The 12,915-nt window shown below is 43.9% G+C and overlaps 1 non-coding gene across 1 annotated transcript; it reads left to right on the forward strand.

Moving 5' to 3' along the window:
- The first annotated feature begins 12,447 nt into the window (after positions 1 to 12,447).
- TRNAD-AUC (transfer RNA aspartic acid (anticodon AUC)) lies at positions 12,448 to 12,520 on the forward strand. The gene has a single exon. It is a non-coding gene; the product is annotated as a tRNA-Asp (tRNA).
- The last annotated feature ends 395 nt before the right edge of the window (positions 12,521 to 12,915 follow it).

A 12,915-nucleotide genomic window follows, 5' to 3' on the forward strand; every position in this document is an offset into this window, starting at 1 on the left:
AAAATGTCAGTGTTGGGGGTGGATCTTGACTGCCTGATCTTAAAGTGCCTGATGAAAAATAAATAAATAAAATTTTGTAGATGCTTCAGAGTCAGACCTGGTTGAAGCTATACCAACTACTACTAGCTGGGTTATTTTAGCCAAGGGGCTAAACTTTTCTAAGACAGAAAATTTCTTCATCTAGAAAATCATTATATATATAATTTATTTATATCTAAATATATATTTATAACATATTAGTGTATTATTTGGGCTTCCCACATGGCGCTCAGAGAAGGCAATGGCACCCCACTCCAGTACTCTTGCCTGGAAAATCCCATGGACGGAGGAGCCTGGTAGGCTGCAGTCCATGGGGTCGCTAAGAGTCGGACACAACTGAGCGACTTCACTTTGACTTTTCACTTTCATGCATTGGAGAATGAAATGGCAACCCACTCCAGTGTTCTTGCCTGGAGAATCCCAGGGACAGGGGAGCCTGGTGGGCTGCCATCTATGGGGTCCCACAGAGTTGGACACGACTGAAGCGACTTAGCAGCAGCAGCACATGGCGCTAGTGGTAAAGAACGTGCCTGCCAATGCAGGAGATGTAAGAGACGCGGGTACGATCCCAGAGTCGGGAAGATCCCCTGGAGAAGGAAATGGCAACCTACTCCAGTATTCTTGCCTGGAGAATTCCATGGACTGCGGGCTCTGGCAGGCTTCAGTCCACAGGGTCACAAAAGAGTCGGACATGACTAAAGTAACTTGGCATGCACGCAGTATATTATTTGTTTATAGATATATATTATTATATGAAATATGATCACAATTAAGAGATAATTTTATCTCTTAGCACAATACCTGCTACATTTTTACTCGTTTATATAGACAACGAAACCTTTAGGGAAATGTGTTCCATGAACTGCAAGAGGGTCATTTCTCAAACCTGATAAAGCACATAATTTAGAATGAAGCCATATTATAAATCTTTATGGCTATAATAATACTCATTGCTGGTAATTGTCTGATAAGGTTCCTCCTGGAGTGAAAAATGGTGTGAAATTACTGAAAAGTAATCTAACAATACTTCTCAAGAACTTTGAACAGGTTTCTACTCTTTGACCCAATGATTCTACTTCCAGGAATCTAAGCCTAATGTATTCATTATCTCATCATAAATAAAAGTTCAACTGAGAAAATATAAAGTAATATATGGTATATGCACATGAGAATATTTTAAGTTATGTATAATTTATGCAAGTAAAGAATTATAAGTGACATGGTAAAATGTTCACAGCAGAATAAAGAATGTATATTTTGAATATCTTTATGTTTTTCTTTTTTTTCCTACAACAAGCAATTAGAAATAAAGGTCACTTTAAAAAAATTCTATTTTGGAGTATAGTTGATTAACAGTGTTGTTCTGGTTTCAGGTATATAGCAAGTGATTCACTCATACATACACATATATCTGTCCTTTTTCAAGTTCTTTTCCCATTTAGGTTATTAAAGAATATTGAGCAGAGTTCTAGCAGTGTGTATATGTCAATCCCGAAAAAAGCATATCTATGAGAACAGTTAGGCTGCTATAAATCAATAAAGTATAAAATTTAAACTTTCTTTAAATGAAATAAAATATGTAAGTCTACTTCCCTGCATTAGTATTAATTCACCATTTATATTTTGGCATTGATTTATTTAAAAGCCTTGGAGTGGTTTTTTTTTAATACTAATCATTCTATAATACTTATAATATTAAACAGTAGAATTTTAGACCACATATGTTTTAAGGGAAGGACAGAATACTCCCTGGAATTGTATATATACATGCTTATATTTTAATTACTATTAACAGAGTTACCATTCTTACAATTTTTCTCTTTCTCTTAAATAATTTCAATTTAAAAAGTGAGGATCACAGTTATTTGGATTCTCGTTAATGGAGATCCTCTATATACTGAAAATCACAGAGTGCCTCTATTCTGTATTACTGAGGAAATGAACACAGCACTTGGCACATGTCAAATCTTGGTGAAAATTCTGTCACTCCCTTGCTAACTGTAGGTCTTGACTTTGTCCAAATTATTTCACCTCTTCCAACTTCAGAGATCAGCAACTAAACAATGGGGGACAGTTTTACAAGTTCTTTTGAGATAATTCCCGACCCACCTGTGGCTAGGATTAAAAATATAGGCTGTGCCCCAGAGAACTAAGGTTAAGGGACAAAATTTTACATAGAAAAATAGAAAACGAAGTGCAATTTTAAAAGGTGTTGTGTTTAGACGATAAGAGTGTACTCTTATAGCAGCACAGAGAAAACTAAGTTTAGGACAGAGTAAAGAAAAACAAACGGCTAACCTGGAATAACAGAGCAGAGGGTGTGTCTGAAGTTAGATTTGCTAGTTTGGCTTCTTGGGGAGGGAGGGGAGTTTCTACCCCACCCCACCAGGCTCCTCCCCTTTTCTCCTTTATATAAAGGAGAGTTAGAAAATGAATTTTCTGGTAAGTTGAATATTCTGATTCACTGATACTACAGTAATTACTGTAAGACAGCTTACACATTCCCAGATAGCTATAACCTTTTAATAAAAAGTGCTTCTCCTGAAACTGCTCTGAGCATAATCATAGACGGAATCATAGATTGTATCTGAATCTCTGTAGATGCAAACATTAGCTCAAGATCTTACAGGTTATCCATTTAAACATCATTAATATACACAGCAAATAAAAGCCTGATTATTTTCACTTTATGGCTTTCTGTCTGCTTTTTATCTACTTTTTGAACTGGAGTTTGTGACAAGTGTTATAGCTATGGAAAAAAGATAAATCATAATACACTGGCAATCTCCTGCATTAGACAAATTGGGGGAGATTTTATGTGGCTGTACATAGAGGACTTAGATATTAAAACTGACTATGTTTGGAGAGCTGGCTTGAAAAGCAGATAAAAATTTAAATGCTGTGGCATTTTTATTTTGGTTATTTGTATGGTTAAATGCACACACTGACCTTTTGAAAGTCAGAAATTTCCATGACCCAGACAAATAAATAGAACAGAACAGAACATATTTTAAATCCAACTCCATTGTCTTTAAAGCATTTGAAAAAATAAAAAGCAGCTAGAGAGAGAGCTCAAGAGGAAAAAAAAATACTTAGTACAAATAAAATATTCAAAAGTCTATAAACAAATTAATTTTAAGCAGGAGAATCAATATGAAAAGCACAGTACTATTTGGCACTGATCTTTCCGACTTTTCTGGCCCCCAGGCTGAGAGACAATGTTGACAGAAGAGGAGCTAAACCATTGACTGCTGGCGCGTGGATGTATGTTTTGGTCCAAGGTTGTGTGAGTTAATCATATTGGGAGAAGAGAAGAGATAGCATTTGGTTTTGGCAAAAAGAGCTGTAGAGTTTGCAAAATAGTGGGCCTGGACAGTGAAAATGCTGCTCAGTGGTAGAAGGTGGAGACCAGAAAACCAAAAAATGCAAGGGTTGACTGGGATTTGAGAGACCTTGTTTACTCATGAGAGTGAAGCCAAGCGGGGTCTCTCCCAGTGACAGAGGCCTTGGTGTCCCCTGCTTATCACGGAAGGGGAAAAGAGGCTATGGAAATAAACTGCAGCCTCCTGGGCCTTCCCCGAGTTCCAAAGAGCAGATAATCAGAGAACTCAGAAAATGTAGAAACAAAGAAGAGCAGTCAAGCAAGACAAAATAATAGCTTAGCAGTGGAACAAGGTCAAGGACATTTAATTCCTCCTCAAGGACTCCAGATAATATCCTAAGCCATCTCCTCGAGTTATTCTGTAAATACTGAAGCCCACACCAGGTGGGAGAAGTGAACTCCATGCAGACCATCAGGATGTAGACCCCAGAGAGGTTGGAACCAGAATGTGGGTGATTGAGATTCCAGAACATTCCAGAACATTATCCTGTCACCTCGCCACCAATCAGTCACAGAATTGTGCACAAGCTGATCACATGCCCTGCAACACACACCTCTGATCTTGCCTTTAAAACCTCTTCCCAGAAAGCCAGCAAGAAGTTCAAGTCTGTTGAGCATGAATTGCCCTTCTTCTTGCTGGTGTATGAAAGTTGCTCAGTCCTGTCTGACTCTTTGCAATCCCGTAGACTATACAGGCCATGGAATTCTCCAGGCCAGAATACTGGAGTGGGTAGCCTTTCCCTTCTCCAGGGGATCTTCCCAACCGAAGAGATTGAGCCCAGGTCTCCCACACTGCAGGCAGATGCTTTACCATCCGAGCCACCAGGGAAGCCCAACAGTACTGGAGTGGGTAGCCTATCTCTTCTCCAGGAGATCTTCCTGACCCAGGAATCGAACCAGGGCCTTCTGTGCTACAGGTGGATTCTTACCAGCTGAGGTACTAGGATAGCCCACACTTTTTCTTGCTTGGCACCCCTTCATCATAACCAGTTATCAGTAGACTGGCTTTGCTGAGCACGGGTAAGTAGACCCCAGTTCAATTCCGTAAAAAGTGGTAGATGTTACTAATCGACTTCCTGTTTCTCCTGCCCTAGCAGAAGGATTTCTCAGAAGCCAATCTCTCAGTTCCAAACATTAAAAGATTTACTTCCAGCCTAATTTTTACAATGTGCTGGGCAAGTATCACAAGAATTATCTGTGAAAGATAAATCAATTTGAATTTACTTCAAACAGAAGTGGTATATATCACTTTGAAGTACACAGAATGTATCAGAAACCAAACATTTTTTAAAAGCCCAACATCAGTTGCCTTCTTGTTGATAATAGAGCATTTGCACGTTTTTTTAAAAATTTATTTATTTATCTAGCTGTTCTGTGTCTTAGTTGTGGCCATGCAGGATCTTTAGTTATGGCATGTAGGGTCTCGTTCCCTGACCAGGGATCAAACCCAGGCCCCCTGCATTGGGAGTGCAGAATCTTAGCCACCCAACCGCTAGGGAAGTGCCTCTCACACTTTTAAGCCATTGTTAAACCATGGTAAATTCTACTTTTCTTTATCCTTAATCATTATGCTTAGTATCATAGGACTTGAAGGTAACCTAGAGAACAACTCTGAACCCTCAGTTGTATCCATGAGGATATCAAAGCCTAGAACTTTTACAACAGCCCAAGGTGTATAGATGTTTCAAAGAGCCAAAAATGATACAGCAAACTTCTTTCTTTTCCTATAGTCTCTATTTCAGATAATAATAGAAGCATTCTTTAAGTACCCTTAACTCTTTCTGTTGTTGTTATTGTTCAGTTGCTAAGTCATGTCCGACTCTTTTTGACCTCCTGGACTAAAGCACTCCAAGCTCCTCTATGCTCCACTGTCTCCTGGAGTTTGCTCAAATTCATGTCCATTGAGTTGGTGATGCTATCTAACCATCTCATCCTCTACATCCATCCATCCATCCATCCATTTATCCATCTGCTGCTAAGTCACTTCAGTCGTGTTTGACTCTGCGACCCCATAGACGGCAGCCCACTATCCACTTATTCATCTTTCAAATGCTTATTTGTCATTGACTATGGAAGATCCCCTGGAGGAGGAAATGGCAACGCACTCCAGTATTCTTACTTGAAAAACCCCATGGACAGAGGAGTCTGCCAGGCTACAGTCCATAGTGTCACAAAGAGTCAAACACGACTGGGCAGCCGAGCACGTCTGTAAAGATACTGCACTTCCCAGGTGGCACAGTGGTAAAAAATCTGCCTGTCAACGAGGGAGACGCAAGAGACATGAGTTCAATCCCTGGGTCGGGAAGATCCCCTGGAGTAGGAAATGGCAACCCACTCCAATATTCTTGCCTGGGAAATCCCATAGACAGAGGAGCCTGGCCAAGCTACATACAGTCCATAAGGTAGCAAAGAGTAGGACACGACTAAGCGACTAAGCATACTCACACATTAGGCCCTTTGGATATAAAGATTGAATAGAATACCGTCTCTGGTCTCTAGACCTTGGACAGAAGGGAAAAGAGTAGTCTCAGAGTTCCAGGTAAGCCAAGCATGACTCACCATCAGTCCCTTTGGTGAATAGCAGGAAATTTCACTTCTGCTAGTAAACAAGGCCAGAAGGGAAATGGATCAAGTTTAGTCAGATTACAAGTGTTGACTTCAACTTTCTACACGGTGTTCCCAAACCAAGCAAGTGAGAAATGTTGTCATGCAATTTTAGCCATATTTTCTGCAGGCCTTATAGCTCAATTTTAAGCTGAAGTGTTTTTGCTGACATCCCTTAACTTTCTTGGAGATAGTCTTACTTCTTCTGTGCACCTGCCTACACCACCTTCTACAGTCTACCCCTTCATCCTGGTGTCCCCAATTCTCAACTTAAAAGTTGAAAGAGAAGTATTAACACTTGAGAATGTCCTTACGTGTTTTATATCATTCAAATGTATATGAGTGTTAACTTGTATCTAATTTATGATGTGCTTCACAAGGGTACTCTCTATTGCAACTGTAAACTCTTTAAAAATTAAAACATCTTCAGTTGTCGTTACAAAAACAGTATATGTTCAGTGCAGAAAAAGTAGTCAGAAGCCCTTTTCTCCTGATTTCAAGCACTTTACGTTGAAAATCCATTCGTGCGGCCAGAAGGCTCTTCTGGTGTGGAGACACTGAGGACTTGTGATATTCTATTTACTCTCGTGTCAAGGGAATCTACAGCAAGAACTTAAAGGTCTTGATGGAAAAGTCTGAGTAACTCTCAGCTTGATTGCAGCTTGCTGCCTTGTGCTCAGGGAGCTGAGAGAAGGCCAAACTTACAGCTGAATTTTCTCAAGTGGCTTGATTTTAAATTAAATGTAGTTCTGATGACATCTGATTCCCAGCCTGAGCTACAGATTTCTGGAGCACTTTCATGAAGGTGAAGGCTGGGTTTTTCTTGTTCAGGGCTGCTGGCCTCTCATAGCTAGTGTGATGTGAGACGCACAGTGAAGAGGGCATATTCTACTCTCACTGACTGAGAGTTGAACTACACTAAGACATTATGGCCCAATATAAAAAAACCTCTGCAAAGTATACAAGGTCATTGTGCCTTGTAATGGTCCTTTTTTTTTTTTTTAAGTGCATCTGGGGCAAGGGGTCTCACAAGCATAACCAAGCAGTTCCAATAAGAAAGATAGTGAGGAGAGTGTCTCCTCCAATAAACATAACAGCTAAAGCCTATCGTACTTCATGAAGGCTTCCACCGTAGTTCAGCAGTAAAGAATCCGCCTGCATTGAAGGAGATGTGTGTTCTATCCCTGGGTAGGGAAGATCCTCTGGAGACGGAAATGATAACTCCCTCCAGAGTTCCTGCCTAGGAAATCCCATGGACAGTGAAGCCTGGTGAGCTATAGTCCAAGAGTCAGACATGACTGAGTGCACACACACACACACACACACACACACACACACACACAGCATGCTTCACGTGTACCAGGCACTGTTCTAAACATTTTACAAATATCAGCCAATGCAGTTCTCCCAGCAGCCCCTATTTTAGAGATGAGGCAACAGAGACTCACAAAGCTTAAGCCATGTGGCTGTAGTCACACCCCTGGTGTGTTCTGAAGGTCACATCACACAGGGCCAAGTCTTTATCTCCCTCCCTTCATGTAAAAAGTCTGATTGGGACTGCTGGAGGAAGAGTTGAAAACAAGCAGTTAGCAACTGTGTAGAGTGAATTCATTTCTCATCCAATCTCCGTTCTCTGGGTGAGTTCTGCGTCTGGAATGTTGACTCGGTATATGAAGACTGACCCCAGAGCTGACCTAGGGTCTCTCAACGCTTCGAACCTTCAGGCTGGACTGTACCCCTGGGCTATTTGCTGGGTCTTTCTCGGATCTTGCTGTAAATAAGGTGCGATGTCACTGCAAGTCAATCGATCTAGCTTCCAAGTATATGGGTTGGGAAAGAAGGTCAAAAGCTTCATTTCCGAGGAAACAGTTTTCGGAGACATTCATTCACTCATGTGTGAGGCAAAAATGTTTGTTTGCAACGATCAAACTTATAGGATGTCAAACGGTGGTAAGTTTTAGGGAGAAGAGGAAAGCAAGGAGAGGTGGTAGAGAGTGCTGGGCTGTGGGTGGGGGAAATGTCACACAGACTGCTTTGGGTGTGTTTGAAATCTCTATTGATAATCTGAAATTCAGTCCACCCGATGCCTGTAGTGGTGGGTAAACAAGCTCTTTCCTTTCTTTTTTCTTTTTATTTGGCTGCCTCGGGTCTTGGTCGCGGCAGGCACAAGGTATCTACGTTGTGTCATGTGGGACCTTTTGTTGCAGCGCATGCCTCTCTAGTTGTGGCCATGGGCTTAGTTGCTCTGAGGCATGCAGCATCTTAGTTCCCCAACCAGGGATTGAACCCATGTCCCCAGTGTTCCAAGGCAGATTCTTAACCACTGGACCACCGGGGAAGTCCCAGTTCTTTCCTTTCTCAACGTCAACGCTATAAGAAGAAACATCACTGCACTAGAGAAGTAGTTGGCTAGCGGATCCTCCGGAGAAAGAAATGGCACCCACTCCAGCACTCTTGCCTGGAAACGCCCATGGAAGGAGGATCCTGGTAGGCTGCAGTCCATGGGGTTGCTAAGGGTCGGATACGACTGGGCGACTTCACTTTCACTTTTCACTTTCATGCATTGGAGAAGGAAATGGCAGCCCACTCCAGTGTTCTTGCCTGGAGAATCCCAGGGACAGGGGAGCCTGGTGGGCTGCCGTCTATGGGGTTGCACAGAGTCGGGCACGACTGAAGCGACTTAGCAGCAGCAGCAGCAGCAGCAACAGCGGATCCTCATCTCAGGGTGAAAGGGGAAAAACTCATTTACTGAAAACTCAGCTTTGCTTGGGTTTGAAATTGTTAGGGCTGTTACAGTGGCAATTTATCCTGGCCTTGAACTTCGTGATGTGTGCCTTTGATAAAACGGACTGGGTGAAGTGAAAGCAATACCTTGGTTTAACCAGAAAATCAGGAAGCAGAATGCAAAAGATGACTGCTACTGGCTGTTGGAGACGCCACACTGATATAGGAGCTTCCCTGGTGGCGTTAGTGCTAAAGAACCCGCCTGCCAATGGCAAAAACAAAAGAGACTTGGGTTCGATCCCTGGGTCGGGAAGATTCCCTGGAGGAGGGCACAGCAACCCACTCTAGTATTCTTGCCTGGGAAATCCCAGGGGAAGAGGAGCCTGGTGGGCTACAGTGCTTAGCGTCACAAAGAGTCAGACACTAGTGAAACGGACGGAGCACGCGTGCACACACGCTGATGTAGACATCTTCTCACTGGGTCCAGAAACCCTTGTGAGCCAGGCAACTATCTTTTCACACTCCTTTCATTCCTTAGGCATCTTCCAAACAGATGGAAGGACCCAGGGCTTCAGAAATTCTGATCAGAGTGCTGAGGGGGCCACATATGAAAATACTCCTGAGTGCTTGCCAAGGTCCACCCAGTGGCGCCGAGCTCCACAAGAAAGCAGGGCCTGGGGACAGGGTGCGAGTTTGAAGCATACTCTGAACACACTGAAAATCATGAGAAATGATCTTCTCAAAAACTTAATTGATTTAATTGATTCAGCCCAAAATTTAATATTTAATTGATTCAGCCAATTAGATCGATTCGCTCACCACTCCTAGAAGCAAGGTGCAGAGACAGGGACTTAGGGGAAATACCTAACCACCATCTCACCCGCCTTGAGCAATGAGAGGAGCCATGGGCATCAGCTGAAACAGAATCCGACCTGCCTTCTATCAGAAGGCAGGAAGATGCTCAATTACCTACTCTCCCATCCAAGAGCCCCAGGTGATGTGCTGAATGAGGGTGGAGGTGAGATTGGCAAGGGCTGTAGAAAGCTCCATGATGTTCCTGGGGGCACTTTGCAGCAGGACGGAGACGAACTGGTTCCCACAGTCTTCAGGGCACTGGTTGAAGGTTTAGTTCCTGAGCCCCTTCTCTGGAATTGGTTGGGCCCCTGGTCGCCTAGGAGCCAGCAGGTCCCCATAGTCTGGAAGCAGGACCACGGGTTTCCCAGGCCTGGGACACGCTCCAGAAGTTAACACCAGTAAGGTCAGGATTTCCTGTAGCCTCCACACAACACAGCCTCCGGAGCGCTCCCAAGGAACATCATGGATCCCGCTGTTCTCCCGAGGGCTTCTGCCCTTTCCCACACTCTAGGCAGGAGGAAAAAAAAGGATCTTTTTATCCCTAGATTCTCTCTGGGCCTTATTGCTCCGCCCCCTCACTCCAAATTGGAATACAAGTTACCTAAAATTGTTCTTAAGATTTTTACAAGATGTAGATTGCCAAAATCATCTCTTTGGTCCACCCGTTCGACGGTCGGGCTGTGACCCGGTGCCTGAGATGACAGTTTGGGATGCCCTGCCTGGGAGGAATAACAACAGCTCCAGTCCTCTTCTTGTACTCATGCCAACACATACTGTATTTAAGAAGGGTGGAAATTCCCCACGGCATTTTCTTTCTGATCTTTGAAATACTTGCTTATGTTTCCCACAGGAAACTTTACAGTTAGTGTGCATTTCTAAATCGATTGTTTCCTTTTTTTTTTTCCTTCCTGTCTTTCCCTCTTTAGCAAATCCTCGGGCAGCTCATGATGGACCTCTCTGCCAGTGTGACACCTCACAGCAACGCGAGACCTTTCTCTTTGCACAGCATGCTTTAATCCATGGCTGCCTGTTTTCATATTTGCTCAGTAAATAGCCATTGCCTTGTTCAGGACTCCTCTTCACATGTAAGAAGCATCTCCAAAAGCCAATTGGATCCTGTTATTTTTTTCACCTCTCCTAGGCTCAAACTCATAGCTTTCTCTTTTAAAAAAAAAATTATTTTATATTAGAGTATAGCCAATTAAAAGTGAAAAAAGTGATCTCCCTGGTGGCTCAGAGGTTAAAGTGTCTGCCTGGAATGCAGGAGGCCAGGGTTCGATCCCTGGGTCGGGAAGATCTCCTGGAGAAGGAAATGGCAACCCACTCCAGTACTCTTGCCTGGAGAATCCCATGGTAGGCTACAGTCCATGGGGTCGCAAAGAGTCGGACACGACTGAGCGACTTCACTCACTCACATAGCCAATTAACAATGTTGTGATAGTTTCATGTGATCAGTGAAGGGACTCAGCCATACACATATATGTAATCCATTCTCCCTCCAAACTCCCATCCAGGCTGCCACACAACGTTGAGCAGAGTTCCCTGTGCTATCCAGGAGGACCTTGTTGGTTATCCATTTTAAGTATAGCAGAGTGTACATGAAGTGAAGTGAAAGTCACTCAGTCATGTCCGAGTCTTTGCCACCCCATGGACTATACAGTCCATGGAATTCTCCAGGCCAGAATACTGGAGTGGGTAGCCTTTCCCTTCTCCAGGGCATCTTCCCAACCCAGGGATCAAACCTAGGTCTCCCACATTGCAGGCGGATTCTTTAGTAGCTGAGCCACAAGAGAAGGCCAATGTGTACATGTCGACCCCAAACTCTCTAACCACCCCTTCCCCCTATCCTTCCTCCTGGCAACCATAAGTCAAACTCATGGCTTTCTCTTGACAACAGTTCCAAGGGTTCCCGTGGGGCTGGCTGTGGAACCCAAGCCCCACCAAACTCTCCAAGTCAGTAACAGTTTGCCAGGTCTTGCTACCTGGTTACACAGGAAGTATCACAGCCAAAGGGAATAGAGACTCGAAGATAAACTAGAAGTGGCTGGTGGCCAAAGAGAAAAGTTTCCAGTTGGAACACTCGGTGGGTGGGGGTGGGCCGTTTTACAGCTCTTAGCTTCATGTAGGCATGAGAGGCAGTCCTGTGAGGCAGCAGACAGAGCGAAATGGGCGGAGAGGACAAAGGATGGAGTCAGGGAAGCCCTGTGTTTTGAGGCGCCTGAGGCTGGGGGAGGGGAGCAAGGCATCTCCCGTCTCAGAGAGAGTGTCAGCGGACTTGACCGCAGATCTGGGAGCCTGCTGGACCAAGTGGAGAGGTTGTAGTCAGTTTCCCTTTCCTGGGATTGTCTGTTTCCAATTAAGGTCCAAGTGAACTCTCCAGGTTCAAAGATGCAAGGTTTTAGTGCTTCCAAAGCAGTTTTCATGGTCGGATCTAAATAATTGAAATTCAGCTGAATTCTGTGAGTACGTATGAGAATCTGCTCTCCATAAGCCACTGTGCTAACCACGACTGTGTCAACCACGTGACCCCTGGGGAAGCCAAGAATCTTGTCCATAAGGGCTTGGAGCTTGGGGAAACAAATTTGGACATGTAAGCAAATACATTTTTCTAAGGGACTTAGGATAAAATCATGTAAGATCATCTTACAGGTCCAAAAGAGGGAATGGTGATTCTCCTTGAGGAGTCAAGGAAGGGTTAATAAAGAAGTGATAATTTTGTGGAGGTTTAAAGGGATTTAAGTGGGTGAGGTGTGAGAGATCAGTAGGGCTTTGTTATCTGTGGTCTGGGGTAGAAGGATCATTCCTGACAGAAGGAATACTATATTAGGAAGGTCATGGGGAATTCCCTGGTAGTCCAGTGGTTAGGACTCAGCACTATCACTGCTAGGACCCTGGGTTCGATCCCTGGTCGGGGAACTAAGATTCCATAAGCCAAGGCACAGTCTCTAAGAACGGCCATCCCCAGCTTGTCTGTCCAAAGCCTGAAGAGCCACACGTGGTGACCATCACCGGACGCTGCAGCGGTGTCTCAGGAGGACTCTCTCTCTGCCTTCAAAGAGCTTGCGGTCTGGGGAGGAAAAGGTTGCTACAGAGGCAGCTATGATACCAGGCAAAGCCAGCTCGGTGGCCCAAGGGAAGTAACCAAAATGAATGTAGAGGGAACTCACGATGTAAGCTGTGGGCAGAGCAACAGGAGCAGAAGGAGGAAGACGAGGCTGAGTTATCTCGTGGGAGCCTCCCATGCCTGGTCCTAAACTGACAGGTCGGCAAGGACTGTGCCTTAGAAGATAACACTGAGAAAAACTGGCAAA

Source organism: Ovis canadensis, chromosome 10 (assembly GCF_042477335.2).
Source record: "Ovis canadensis isolate MfBH-ARS-UI-01 breed Bighorn chromosome 10, ARS-UI_OviCan_v2, whole genome shotgun sequence".
NCBI classification, from domain to species: Eukaryota; Metazoa; Chordata; class Mammalia; order Artiodactyla; family Bovidae; genus Ovis; species Ovis canadensis.